Consider the following 15,341-nt stretch of genomic DNA (forward strand, 5'->3'; position numbering starts at 1 on the left):
TGTATCTTTGGTCAGTCGAGCTCATGTTTTTCAAGCTTTTGAATTCCGGTCTTCATTATCTGTAACCTGCTGTCCATGTGCGTGGCCCCCTTGTTCAACCTGTTTATGACGTTTTACTTTGCTTTCTACTCTGTCTTTAATTTCTGACCTAGCTTTATTCCGGTTTTGTTTCAATGACACTGGGTCCGTGGTGATTATATGTAAAGGAGGCAGTCTAATTTTACCCTTTTGACAACTACGTGTAAATTCATTATTTGTATTGCCAGTTGTTTCTTCTGGGAAGTTAAGTGAATGACAATGATTGCAAATGACATTCATTAATCCCAATGAATTTTCCTCAATAGTGGACTCGTTATTGAAGGCGTTGTCAGCCAACTGGCGTAAGCATTTAGCAGGTGTCTGGCGTTGATGTCCGCGACGGGCATGTTTTGTTTGTGGCGTTTGACTGACGCGTTGTTGCATGTACATTATTTGTGACGCGCTATTTTGTAGTTTTAATTGATTTGCCACCGCTTTGCGAAATAAGGAGGATCGCACTCACTGTTAATATGTATCCTTTTCTGCAGTTGAACGGTTAATAGTGCTTTATTGTAAGGAGATACACCTATGCTCACACCTATGCTGCCTAGTGTGAAGGTGTTCAGATGACGTATGTTTAATATGGACGTTTCCTTTAGAAATGTGGTTTTGGGTGTCACTTCTTATTGAGGGGGGGGGGGGTTGAGGATTGTTGTTGCGCGAGCGTCTTCTTTCTTTTTGTGTCCCATGGGCTTGACACCTACGCCGACACCCATGCTGCCTAGTGTGAAGGTGTCGACGTTCACTTTAGAATATGTGGCTTTGGGTGTCACTTCTTATGGATGTGTGGGGGGGATTGTTGTTGCGCGAGCGTCTTCTTTCTTTTTGTGTTCCTGTGTCTTGTTTGAATCCCCCTCTTTGTGTGTGTCCCGTCCCTTGCTTGTAGGGTCTGTGGGGTGGTTTTGTGTTCTTTTTTTATTGTCTTCCATGGGCTTGTTGAATCCCCCTCTTGGCGTGTGTCCCGTCCCGTCCCGTGCCTGTAGGGGGGGTGGTCGTGCCTTGCCGTTGTGCGCTCGTCTGTTCTTTTTTTTTGTTGTGTTTAGTTTCGTGTGCAATGTGTTTAGTGCTTTGCCCGCGGTTGAGTACTTTTTTATGTGCCTTTTCCTTTTTTCGGTGCTTGTGTGACTCCTTTTTGTATGTGCTCACTCCTTTTTTCTGTGGTCTTGTCCGCCACTCGCGGCCCCTCATCCGCCTTTGTCGCCCTCTTTTGTCCGCCTTTCTCCGACTCTCGCGGACTCTTTTTGCGCCTGCGCCTCTCGCGGACCCTCATCCGCCTCTCTCGCCCTCTTTTGTCCGCCTTTCTCGGCTCCTCAGCCGACTCTCGCGGACTCTTTTTGCGCCTGCGCAGTACGTCTTTTTGCAGCTACGGCCCATGGCCGGATGTGCCTGCGTCCATCATCCGGTTTAGCATTCTCGGTTAGTAATATAGATAAATCTCTGATACACACGTTACAGTTGGTCCAAAATGCTGCCGCTCGCTTTCTGGTTGGGGCAAGAAAGTATGACTCTGTTTCTCCTATTTTAGCTTCTTTTCACTGGCTGCCTGTCAGTTTTCAAATTGATTTTAAAATCTTGCTGCTAGTTTTTAAATCTTTACATGGGCTTGCTCCTGCCTATTTATCTGAACTGTGTGTTTTACATCAGCCATCTAGAGTGCTTAGATCTTCTGGTCAGCTGTCTCTGGTTGCCCCTCGTCCCAAGTGTAAAACCAAGGGGGACAGGGCTTTTGCAGCTGCTGCGCCTCGCCTGTGGAACTCTTTACCTCATCATATAAAGGAGTCGTCTACAATTGAACTGTTTAAAACAAGATTAAAGACTCATTTCTATTCACTTGCATTCCGTGACCTTCAGTAATACTGATGGTTTCTTCTTTGTGATTATATAACATTACTTCTATTTTTTATGTATATAACATTACTTCTATTTATTATGTATTTTATTTTATGTTCATATATTTTATGTCGGCGGCACGGTGGCGCAGTGGTAGCGCTGCTGCCTCGCAGTTAGGAGACCCGGGTTCGCTTCCCGGGTCCACCCTGCGTGGAGTTTGCATGTTCTCCCCGTGTCTGCGTGGGTTTCCTCCGGGCGCTCCGGTTTCCTCCCACAGTCCAAAGACATGCAGGTTAGGTGGATTGGTGATACTAAATTGGCCCTAGTGTGTGCTTGGTGTGTGGGTGTGTTTGTGTGTGTCCTGCGGTGGGTTGGCACCCTGCCCGGGATTGGTTCCCTGCCTTGTGCCCTGTGTTGGCTGGGATTGGCTCCAGCGGACCCCCGTGACCCTGTGTTCGGATTCAGCGGGTTGGAAAATGGATGGATGGATATTTTATTTCTATTTATGTTTTATGTTAATTTGTTTTGTTTTTCTTTTTTTCTATTATTGTAAAGCACTTTGGCCACAGCATTACTATGTTGTTCTAAATGTGCTATATAAATAAATTGACACTGACAATCCAACAAGCAGTTTTTTCAGAAAGTTTACTTGGTCTTCCAAACCTCAACTTGACCTCCACTGTTCCTGTTAACTGCCACTTATTAATAACATTACGAACTGAGGAAACAGCTACCTGAAAACATTTTGCTACCTTCTTGTAGCCTTCTCCTGCTTTGTGTGCATCAATTATTTTAATTTTTCAGAGTGCTAGGCAGCTGCTTAGAGGAGCCCTTGGCTGATGATTGTTCAGACGAGGCTTGGGAAGTCAGAAAATTTATACAACTTTGCAATTTGCATCACCTTTGGTTTCCAAACTATGACTGTGAACAAGCCAAGTCAAACAGGCACTTTATTCATCTCTTGCCTCGATGTTTACTTGCTGCAACTGTTATTTGCGCTGGTAATCCTTCCACATTCCACACTCCTACATTCGTAGTAACTGTAGATGTATTTGAGGTATTCTTCCTCAATCCATGACATTATACTGTATGTGAACTGAATGGATGCTTGGACTGATGGATATTTGCAAAAGTGCTCTTTACAATCAAGAGAATGAATACTCTGGATTTCACAGGACATTATTAAAAAGATAAGATTAATCACTTATATCTCCTCTTACAAATGTGTGACAATACAAGTTAAACGATTACACCTTATTTTATTGGTAATGTCAATTTGCTTTCAAAGCTTGCACAAATCTGTTTTTGAACTAATACCATAATGGGGTTAAAGTGGCAATAACACAAGTCTGTGTGTATGTGTGTGTGTTTTGCTTTTTTTTTATTTTTATTTTTAATAACAAGTAGCGTGAACAGAAATCATTTACAGACATGACTTCTGCTGTTTTTCTTTTTGGCAAGTGTTGATGTAGTGCTCACTATTATGATGCATTTTTATATGTAATTTTTACTCACATTTTCTCATGTATTATTGTGCCTTACAAAGTAATTCATCTAGTTGGAGTAACATAGGAGTACAGTGCTGACTTTCTCAGTAATACCGACACTGTACCGTTACATTTTCAGAACTTTAGTACTGAATTAGTACCCAAGTATCATTTTTTGTTGCATCTCTATTTTTCACAGCACAGTAGTATATTGGTGGTTGGAATTCAAAAATAAAACATTTTGGAATATTACAATTTTTGAATATTTTTTCATATGGATAATTACCATAAATATGTCTTAAATACTATGATATAATTTTAAAGACATTTGCCCATCCCTAATTGGTCATCTTGCAGAGCCAATAATTTTTCTATTGGTGCAACTTTCAAAATGTCTCGCATAATCTGGCCTTGTGACACTTACTTGGAAGGATCCAGCACTTTTTCCTGTTACACTGGCTATTACATTGCTGACCTTCTGCTATACAAGACAGTAAATTTATACCCTTTGTTGATCGACATCTCAAAACTGTCAGTACACAAAAGTGGTGTTTTATGGGTTAGCCGTGTCACAATACTTAATCAAGCATGAAAAGATGTGCCTAAACTGTATCATGACTCACCCCATAAAACAGGACACATGAAAGCCCTTACTGAAAGTTTTTCTTAATGGTAGCTAGGAATGGCAAACAGGGAACACAATAAAGTATTATCCTACATGCAACAGTCACTCCATGCAGCCACAGGAATGGCCAGCTAAGCCTGGATGCACATTGATTACACAGGGCCATTTCCTTATTGTAGATTCTCATTCCAAGAGGACATACTGTATGCAATAATTTTCTTCTAATACAGTTATCAGCCACTCATGCCATACTTTAATTACACGTATGATGCTATTTCAAATGTTCACTAATAAAAATGGTACTGTATACAGTATATGACAGTGGCCTCATACACACACTCTGAAGAAAAGCAAATGTTACAGACAGAAAAGTCAGACAGCTCTGAAAAGAATTATACCTGTAATATAGCAAACATGTTTACCAGATTTTTACTTGATAAGCACAATAAACCTTTAAACAATACACTCAGCTCTTCCACCAGAAACGGCTGTACGTACTACTGAATAGTCAAGTGATGACTGTGTTTAATCATTTTAATTCAGAATTGCAAGGTGAAATGAACCTAAAGCAAATAGAACTGGTGGAAAAGCACAGAGACATACAGCAAGCAAGTAAGCTGTTGTAGTCATTGCTGACAGTCTATGCATGTAATTTTGTTAGGGAAGCACGATGTGTACCAGCACTACTGGAAGATGGGAGTGGCTCAGTACTCTACCAGATTCAAAAAGAATATAGCCATTTGTGATACTGACCAGCTTCAAGAATGGGCAACAGGTGTAGGGCCTATGTTCTGACATACAGTCTATGCAGCCTCCTTCTGGCTTCGTGATACAGGCTCCCCACAAATCATTTGCAGTCCAAGGTATTATGATAGTACCTGATCCAAAAAGACTGGTAAACATGTAGATACTCACAACTTGTAGTTTGTCACATACCTCATAGAACCATTGTTAGGGCAAAACTTACTGATTAATGGCTAAAATGGTGCATATGGCTGTTGCAAATTCAGGGGTACTGTCTTAGTTTGTACTGCTAATGACTGGCACTTCTGTTGCAGTTAATGTTCTGGCATAAAATTAGGGGACAGATTTTTTATAATGAAAGGACTAATAAACAATTACAATGTTATATGAAAGAGAGAATGTATTCATACATTAGTTCATTTGAAAGGTTAACTCAAGATTCATCCCTTTCTGTCTTTATTTGCAAACTTAATAGAGCTAAAACCAAAAATCTACCAAGGTTTTCATAGCAAAGTTAGAAAACACTGCTGGTAAAAAAAAGAAATAAGAAGGGACAATAACAGTGTTGTGTATACTGTAGCTAAAATGACACCATGTTAATCTAAACTTTAATCAATATTCCATTTATCACGGCAGTTTGGGGAAATTTCTCTCTAAATGTTTTAAATAAAGGATTTATATTTCAAACCAATTGTCTCTAGGACTACAGGTTCTTGAATGGTGAAGGTGAATGCCTTGTCCCCAGAAAAAATGCAAAACAAACTTTTATTCTAGGCACAGTAAACGAAAAAATCTCAGACTGTTAACAACTTGACAATAGGTCATTTCATCCCTGCTACAAGAAAATAAAGGATTAAGATTCTAGGTACCTTAATTAGTTTTTCTTTTAGAGTTACTCAAACAGAAAGAAAGAGAAAATCCAGATGAAGCATTTTAAATATAAATAGACAGGTGGACAATTTCTAAGAAAATTACCAAGAATGGCATATGACAATGACCAATAATTTTTACTTGCATGCAATTCAGAGCTTTAAACTTCTATGCTCTGACAATCTAAACTACGTAAAAAGAAGACATGAATTAAGACATACATTATACTCTCTAATGCACAAATTTCAACAGACCTACTCATTAGTCAACTGGGGACACCACACAAGAGAAATTATCATCATAAACACATATAAAAACCATAGAGACAGATAGGTAATCATTATTCCAGTAGGCCTTATATTATGTTTTTTGCTTTGTGTTCTCTATATTAGAGTATGCACTTATTTTATTACAAGATACATTAAATATGAAAAAAATCACTTCTATTTATTCTTATTTACAGCTTTTATTTTTGTTTCAATTCATAGCACTGTCTTTGTAACTTAATGTCAAAAATTATCATTCCATTAACTGGTTTCTAAATTAAAAAAAAGGCAAAACTTGCATACATAGGAATAATATAAGTTTTGTGCTCAGAAACTAAATGCTTTGTTTTATGTTGTATCAGATAACAGCATTTGCTGCATTATTGTAAATCAGTCCTAGCTAGTATATTGCTATTAGTGGTCAATATAAATGGACACTTCAATACTTTATTGGATATCTTGTCTCAAACATTTTTGGCATGAAAGTGGGAATAAATGTACATCACAAAGCAGTATATAAAACATTGCCTGGGCAATAATAAAAATCAAAAGGCAGTACAATGATCTATAAATCATTATACTATACTGCTTTGGACCAGATTACACAAACTACCCACATGAAGATTACGTATTCTTGTACTGGAACAAGTGACACCTGTAATGAATTAATGAATATTTAAAAGAAAATTTTGCAAAAAAAAGAAAGAAACTTTAAGACTATAGCTCTAACAAACTGTAATCTTTAACTGTTATCCTACTGATGTTTTCATAAATATCAACAAAGCAGATCTTTTCAAAAAGCAAGGTAAATGAACTCTGAACAAACTAAATTTCAGTTTTTGAAACAACACATATCCGTCCTTCTTTTTGTCATACTTTGCCTTCATGTAATTAAGTTTCTCATACTGCAATTATAATTCCTCACACATTCTAAATAAATCATTAGGTTTAAAAGATAACAAATACTTGAAACACTATGGTTTAATTCAAACAATGTCCAAAATGACCAACCTTTTAAAATGTCTTCCTTGAGCTGCAAACAAATAAATTACATATTTTACTTTCACAAATAGTTGTGAAGCTCATCAGGTAACTCACCTGTATGATGGTCCAATCTGAAGAACATTTAGAGTCCCGGGAGTGAAGGTGAGGTATGGTGGTAGAGGGGAATTGAAATAATACTCAAAATACTTAGTTGTTATTGACTACGGAACCATTTCTTCTATAGTCAACACTGTCCAGGCACAAGGAAACATTGGAGAAAATTGCCTGAGGAAAAAAAAAAGAAGATTTCACTGCTAAGGCTTGACATAGATATACGACTACAGCAGATGGATCAAAAAGGTTAATATAATATATGTTTAGAATTCCACATTGAAAAACGCACAGTCTTAAGCTACCAACATGTATTTATAAGAGACTTCAGACCTTTTCCAACCTTTGTGTCAAGCCAATCTTTAAGATAGTCAGCAGTAATCTCATAGCTTTCCTTTGACATCGCAGAACAGCAGGAATCCTGGCCCAACCCCACATTCATTGTTCCTGTGACTAGCCCAAGTAAAAGAATGCTGAGGATGAAGATTTTAGGTAATTAATTACCCAAGGATAGCAGTAGGATGTGGGATGCAAATGAGCTCAAGCAGTTCCCTGTATTTGATGTTATTATTGAAATTCTCTGTATATTTTGTTGAATTTACATCTAATTTACACCGAAACCAAGGTAAATTAAACAATAAAAAAAATATCAAACTCCACATTTCTCCCATTACAAACCCATACTCAATACCCAGACATGATTACCGTTTAGCACAGTGGCATCATCTCAACTGACCACAGGCCTAAGTGAAATTGAAAGAACAAATTGTACAATTGTAAAATCAATCAAGATCATATTGTGCCATATGATGCAGCACTGGTGCATTTACTTTCATTCACTACAGAGTGCCAACACCTTTTTCATGATTATTGTAAGCTGAAGCAGAAAACACACATACTGAGAAATGACGCTGAAACAAGCCATGCCATACCAAAACACTTTAAGCATGCCCTAGACACCAAACCAAACTGAATACTTTTTACATTCCAAACATAAGCAACACTAGAGTTGTGAGTAGAGGTGCAAGGTATACCGTTAGAAATGAGACACAAATAGAAATTTGTCAACTGGTAGAAATTTTTGGATATCATTTTTAACACAGTTACTTACTTATTGCTGCAAAAGGGACAGTGTTTCTGGAGTGGAGTGGGCTGACACAGTGTGCATCCTCAACCAATCCATCAAGCTTCAAACACACAACCACCCATCCACAACTCTTGCCCCTCCCCAGAAATGTTTACAATCACAACTTCTGACTTTGCAAGATGACTGTGGAAGTAGGTAGCTTATGGTTATTTGTTCTACTTTAAACACTAATGATAATAATAAAGATAACAAAGTAGCCCTGGATTAACCATTAAGCAAAATAAATACATGCTTTGGGTATCAAGAGAAATGGTCCACTAGAGTTTTTAAAAAAGTAATAAAAAAATGTAAATATAAATAAATGTAAAAGTTGGCCACAATAAGCGTTACTTACATTTCTTTAGACCAATGTATATTGAAATGCTGTATATCTTCGAAGTTAGAAAGCAATGATATGAAAGACATTTTGTTTCATAAAATATGTTTCATCATTAGTATATATTTTTTTAAAAATTGGCCGCCAATATTGATTTCTGTAGAAAGGGGATTTTGAAAATCTGTCATATGGCAAGTGTGAAAGCTTTCGGTAGTAGGCTTTATTTAATGTAAATCTTATTCTGATTGCTTTTGCAGAAGCAGGATTAAGTCAATGTAGATCTATATTTTCTTTGGTTTGTCTTAATACAGTGCATCCAGAAAGTATTCACAGCGCATCACTTTTTCCACATTTTGTTATGCTACAGCCTTATTCCAAAATGGATTAAATTCATTTTTTTCCTCAGAATTCTACACACAATACCCCATAATGACAACGTGAAAAAAGTTTACTTCAGGTTTTTGCAAATTTATTAAAAATAAAAAAACTGAGAAGTCACATGTACATACAGTAAGTATTCACAGCCTTTGCCATGAAGCTCAAAATTGAGCTCAGGTGCATCCTGTTTCCCCTGATCATCCTTGAGATGTTTCAGCAGCTTAATTAGAGTCCACCTGTGGTAAATTCAGTTCATTGGACATGATTGGAAAGGCACACACCTGTCTATATAAGGTCCCACAGTTGACAATTCATGTCAGAGCACAAACCAAGCATGAAGTCAAAGGAATTGTTTATAGACCTCCGAGACAGGATTGTCTCGAGGCACAAATCTGGGGAAGGTTACAGAAAAATTTCTGCTGCTTTGAAGGTCCCAATGAGCACAGTGGCCTCCATCATCCGTAAGTGGAAGAAGTTCGAAACCACCAGGACACATCCTAGAGCTGGCCGGCCATCTAAACTGAGCGATCGGGGGAGAAGGGCCTTAGTCAGGGATGTGACCAAGAACCCGATGGTCACTCTGTCAGAGCTCCAGAGGTCCTCTGTGGAGAGAGGAGAACCTTCAAGAAGGACAACCATCTCTGCAGCAATCCACCAATCAGGCCTGTATGGTAGAGTGGCCGGACGGAAGCCACTCCTTAGTAAAAGGCACATGGCAGCCCGCCTGGAGTTTGCCAAAAGGCACCTGAAGGACTCTCAGACCATGAGAAAGAAAATTCTCTGGTCTGATGAGACAAAGATTGAACTCTTTGGTGTGAAGGCCAGGCGTCACATTTGGAGGAAACCAGGCACTGCTCATCACCAGGCCAATACCATCCCTACAGTGGATGTTTTTCAGTGGCAGGGACTGGGAGACTACAGTCAGGTTAAAGGGAAAGATGATTGCAGCAATGTACAGAGACATCCTGGATGAAAACCTGCTCCAGAGCGCTCTTGACCTCAGACTGGGGCGACGGTTCATCTTTCAGCAGGACAACGACCCTAAGCACACAGAGCCAAGATATCAAAGGAGTGGCTTCAGGACAACTCTGTGAATGTCCTTGAGTGGCCCAGCCAGAGCCCAGGCTTGAATCCGATTGAACATCTCTGGAGAGATCTTAAAATGGCTGTGTACCGACACTTCCCATCCAACCTGATGGAGCTTGAGAGGTGCTGCAAAGAGGAATGGGCGAAACTGGCCAAGGATAGGTGTGCCAAGCTTGTGGCATCATATTCAAAAAGACTTGAGGCTGTAATTGCTGCCAAAGGTGCATCAACAAAGTATTGAGCAAAGGCTGTGAATACTTATGTACACGTGATTTCTCAGTTTTTTTATTTTTAATAAATTTGCAAAAACCTCAAGTAAATTTTTTTCACGTTGTCATTATGGGGTGTTGTGCGTAGAATTCTGAGGAAAAAAATTAATTTAATCCATTTTGGAATAAGGCTGTAACATAATAAAATGTGGAAAAAGTGATACGCTGTGAATACTTTCCGGATGCACTGTATATCTTCATGTTCATAAAGATGTTTTGGAAGACAATATTAAAGTCTAGTTAGCCTTGCTTGTTTTTGTTCAACCAAAGGAATTGGGAAGAATAACCGTTTTTTTTTAATGTTAATCTTGTTTCTTTTTTTTTCTGTATAGTCTATACAGTATACATTATCAAAGATTCTGTGTCTTTTTAAAGGTATATGCAATACATGTTTATTTCTTGCTCAGTCGTTCTCATTTTTTATTTTGTACAATAAAAAGATATATATATCTATAATGAATATAAATTAATTAGATTAGCTGGCTCAATTTATTTAAAAAACATTGACTTACCCTGGAATTTTGATCCTTTCTTTCAGTTTACCTCTCTGTCCAGGTACTCAGGATGATGAGGATTTGTATCACAAATTCTATTTCTTGTTCAGGGTTTTCTTGTAGAATGTGTATACTTGTATTTTATTGTGGTTTATTGCCAGTTCTAATTCAAAGCTTTGTGTTTCTTGTACTTATATTTTATTTAGTGTTTTATGCTAATATTATGTTGCATAATTGATCTGTTTTTTGCTTTATCTCTCTTGCTCATTCTGAAATTGTGTGAAGCGCATTATGCATGGGAAAGGTGCTATATAAATAAAATGTATAATAATATTACAATTTCTTTATTTGATGAAAATTGTCTTCATGATAAGAAACATCACAGTAAAACTATCCATTGCTGACTTACAAAATCAGGCTGACGGAAACACCTAAACTGGATTAAATCTGAAAAGTATACGCATCTAGATTATAGCATAATATTTACCATTATCATGATCATTTTTAACTATATCGTGGTGTAAGTTTTTGGCCAGACCACCCACTCCTATTTGCAAGGCACACACATTTAATCCTAAGTAGTATCTCTTGGAAATAATCAACCCATAGTTTTTTCAGCTAGCTGGCTGAAAAACAGACACCCCTAACCCCCATAATTAAACTGTGACTACTTACAAACTTGGTATTAAGTAGAATATTTCTCATTGGAAATATTGCTGGCGAAGTCTCATGACTTATGAGCACACACCTGATCAATAGAATCACAGTCACTCACACAAAAAAAGTCAACTTCTATGACTCTGTTTTACTTTAGATGATTTTCAGCATCAGCTGTGCAAGGATGAATCTCCTAATGAAGATGACATTTTTCCATGTGGAAACTAGAGCTAATTCCTTAAAATAACTAAGTGAAATCTGCATAAACTACAGGTGTACTGCTTTTAAACCATCACTGTTGTCTGTTTACGAATTGCATATTTGCAAAAAATGACAACTGTTCTTATGCTGGACATTACGAAATTTAAAGGCAGAGCTCAAGAATGTAGCTATTATTCAATGTGCTCACTTCTCATATTCATTGATTTCCTCTCAGCTATTTTTTTTGTTTCAGCAATCAACAAGCTTTTACAAATATTTCTTACCTATATCTTTTCATTCAGCCCAAACCCTTTCTTGTCTTAAACCATAGCTATCTAGGTGTTTGTTACTTTGAAATGTGCATTTTTTTTACTTCGATTAATTCTCTTCTTGATGTTTTGTCTTCTTTTCACTGTTCCTCACTTCTACATTCAGTCTTTATGGTCATTTTCATGTTTTTAGACTCAAATCAAGTTTATGTGGTAGATTTTTAATGCTGAAAACTGCACACCAGATGCTTGATAGCAAATTCAACCTAACAAATTAACTTCAGTATGATGTGGAGTGTTTTCCCTTTTTTTTATTTAAAAAAAGTAGTATTAAGTTTACTTTATGTTTTGTGGTTCACACATGAACTACCCATATTTGTGTACATTTCACCCTGATTCTCTAAAACCCCAAACTGTATAGGTTTTCTCATTTTTAAATTCAACTTATTTAACATACTGCATAAACTAATAAAAAATTTTGTTTCATATTTAAAATTATTAATTTTTTATGAAAGGTCCAAAACTCAGAGGGCAAGCACTTTGTGGTATTTGGTTTGTTAACTCAATCTACTACAGTATTTGTAAACTATTACATATGCCTGCTTAAACCACTATGTGTCTTGTCCAAAGTTGGCAGTTCTAATTTCTTGGCCAGAAAAATACATCATACTGTGGTCATATAGAAACAACTTCTCTGGCACTCTGGCAGTTTACATGTTTGTCTTTAAGCTATATAGTGGCCAAGTAGCAATATCATTTCAAAGAAGAGTATAAAGAAACTTGAGTAAATTAGTCTTACAGGCTTCAACTTCTTTGAAGTGGAGAAAGCTTTTTCATTCTTTATTCACGAAAGTATTCAATGCAAAGCAGATGAAGAAGCAAACCGTAAACAGGAAAAGTGAAAGTTTGCAATGTTTTCCAGTGGTACAGCAAGATATAAAATGGTCTCATAAAATAAGAGGGAAACAAAACAAATTCAAGCAGCATTTAAGAAAAGCATCCTAAAGTTCTTAAAAGCTACTGATTGCACTTTAATACCATCACTTCAAAGCTACCAAATCGATTGCACTTTAATACCGTCTCTTCAAAGCTGCCAACATATGATTTGGTGTTCTTGTGCCAAATTGATTGCACTTTAATACCGTCACTTCAAAGCTGCCAACATAGGATTTGGTGTTCTTGTGCCAGTGATTATGGCTACCAGCTGCTGCCTTAACTAAGCCTAATCCAATTGGGACTGATGCACTTGTTCAAAACTTACATAATCCCTATTACTCACCTGGATATATCTATTGTGCTTGCAAGTCTTATGCCATTCTTGCCTCATCTCTCTACAGCTGCATCCCACATCAGATGCAAAGCCCTGGTGTTGTCTTACTGAACCACCTGGAGATCTGATCTCAAGAACCTCCTGACCCCCCTCCCCATCATACGAATGAGTAAATGGTCTATCTGCAATATGTACCTAGCTCACCTGTACTTACACAAAAATATTAAAACAGTATATGTAGTTTAGTCCACGTGTTTAATACAATGTTTGTCTCTGTACTTGCAATATTTGCAACATAAACAAATCTAATACAATGCAAAAAGAATATCACAAAAATTAAACGATACCATTCACAATTGATGCAGTTGATTATAGCTTTGTAAATGCCACAGAATTAGGTCAAATGAACCAGTAGAAAATGAGCGCAGTTTTTGTTTCATTTTTAATTACCATTCACTGTTGAATTTCTATTATGTTTTCTTTTGCTTTAACTTTCACAAAACAAAAGCACAAATACATAAACACACTGACAACTGCAATTTTAACTGACAATTGAGCACAGTGTTAAGACAGTTCAAAAGCAACCAACACTGTGAAATTTACAACAGCTTTGTAATTTCGACATCTACAGTATTTCTTAAACAATAAGACAAATTCATACGTTAAACTAAATTTTTATGTTAAGATTCCAGTAAATGAGCACTAAAAAATCATGTTGCAAAATATGCTCTTGCCATAAATATTGCTCAATCAGAATTTAAATGTCAAACAGTGAATGCCCAAAACTCTGTGCTTAAACAAGCCATGGTTTCCTTACTGTAAGGCAGCACTACTACCACTGCACCACTGTGCCACAGATATTCTTTATATGTGACTTTAAAACCTTCATAAAATATGTGTTTACAACTGGCAGAGGCTCTGCTTCAGTGCATTTATTAGTTTATCAAATGCCTAAAAGAAAATCAATTAAGTTTCTGGTGTCTACAGTCACAAAAATGGATAATAAACCCATGAGCTTTTCTATACATCTTCTTCATGAAATAAAATGTTATATGTCTTTGTCTTTTTAATATATTTAACATTGTAGTGGTCAAATCATATTTAATTAAACATGTTACTGACTAATTCTCTTTATAATCTTGTTCAGGTAATCATGTGTTGAACAGAGATGGGATAATATGTGTTTCTTATTCAGTTCAATTAATGAATGACAGCTGGTTCATAAAAAAATTCATAAATATATTCATAATCACGTAAAATACGGGGCTTCAAATTTATCATAATTATGAAAATCACACATCTTAATTATAAATCTCATACATTTTAACTCTGTAAAGTGAGAAAATTCATTCCACTACTCTTTAAAAAAAAAATTCTGCTATTGCCAGTTTTATCCAGTAATAATGTTTGGTGCATGCTCTGAGAGTGTAAATTATCAGCTATGATTATGGACTATTTAACATCTATCATCGAGATAAGCGTTTCTTAAATTATGGATCATAGACATGTCTATGATGGGTCACAACATGACTGTCTAGTAAAATTAGCTGAGTGCATCCTAGTGCAAATTCTGCATCGAGTGTTATACCACCTGCAGCACAAAAATATTTGTGAATTAATAAAGTATCTATCTATCTATCTAATAAGTATTCCCTGCCTCACATCTCACAACCTAGTAGAAGAATGAAACAGATAACTTTATGAGGTGAACAGACAAAAGCGCTAGATTGAAATGTCGAAATGAAAAATCCTGGACAAGTATGTGATGATTTTCAAGGAGTTACAAAGGGTGAGGGAATGGCCAAGAGTATATACAATATATACCTGTAGTACCATAGAAGTGTTGCGCAATAAAAGCAGTTTCACTGGCCATGAACAACTGTGCTTCATTGTATGTCCACCATTGGCATTAAACTGCTGTCCAAATTATTCAGCAAGAGTTATCCTGTTAACCATATAAATTATAAATAGTGTATATGTTACTATCAATGTATGAAATTAGGCATTGTGCAGAACACCTAGGAAATCTATAAAATGCTGAAAATGGGAGATCAAAGTATGAAACCGATTAAATTTTCAGATATTTCCTAGGCATTCTAGGCAATGCCAAAAGGCAAATCAGCAAGGCATTCTGTATATCCTAGGTATTTATATACAATGCCAAGGAAAAGTATATAGCAAATTAAAGTAAAAGACTTTTCATGCTTTGCCTAAAAACATCATGCATTCTATAGAATGCCTAGGCATTCAATACAATAC

General features: G+C 36.7%; 1 protein-coding gene across 1 annotated transcript in view; it reads right to left on the reverse strand.

Annotated features, from left to right (window-relative positions):
• Positions 1-15,341, reverse strand: part of ncoa1 (nuclear receptor coactivator 1) — a 222,210-nt gene that overhangs the window by 147,067 nt on the left and 59,802 nt on the right. The window contains exon 2 of the mRNA XM_028797185.2: positions 6,999-7,169. The gene's annotated coding sequence lies outside the window, so the exon portion shown is untranslated. The remainder of the gene's footprint in view (positions 1-6,998; positions 7,170-15,341) is intronic.

The sequence above is a fragment of the Erpetoichthys calabaricus genome, chromosome 3, assembly GCF_900747795.2.
Source record: "Erpetoichthys calabaricus chromosome 3, fErpCal1.3, whole genome shotgun sequence".
Classification (NCBI taxonomy): Eukaryota; Metazoa; Chordata; class Cladistia; order Polypteriformes; family Polypteridae; genus Erpetoichthys; species Erpetoichthys calabaricus.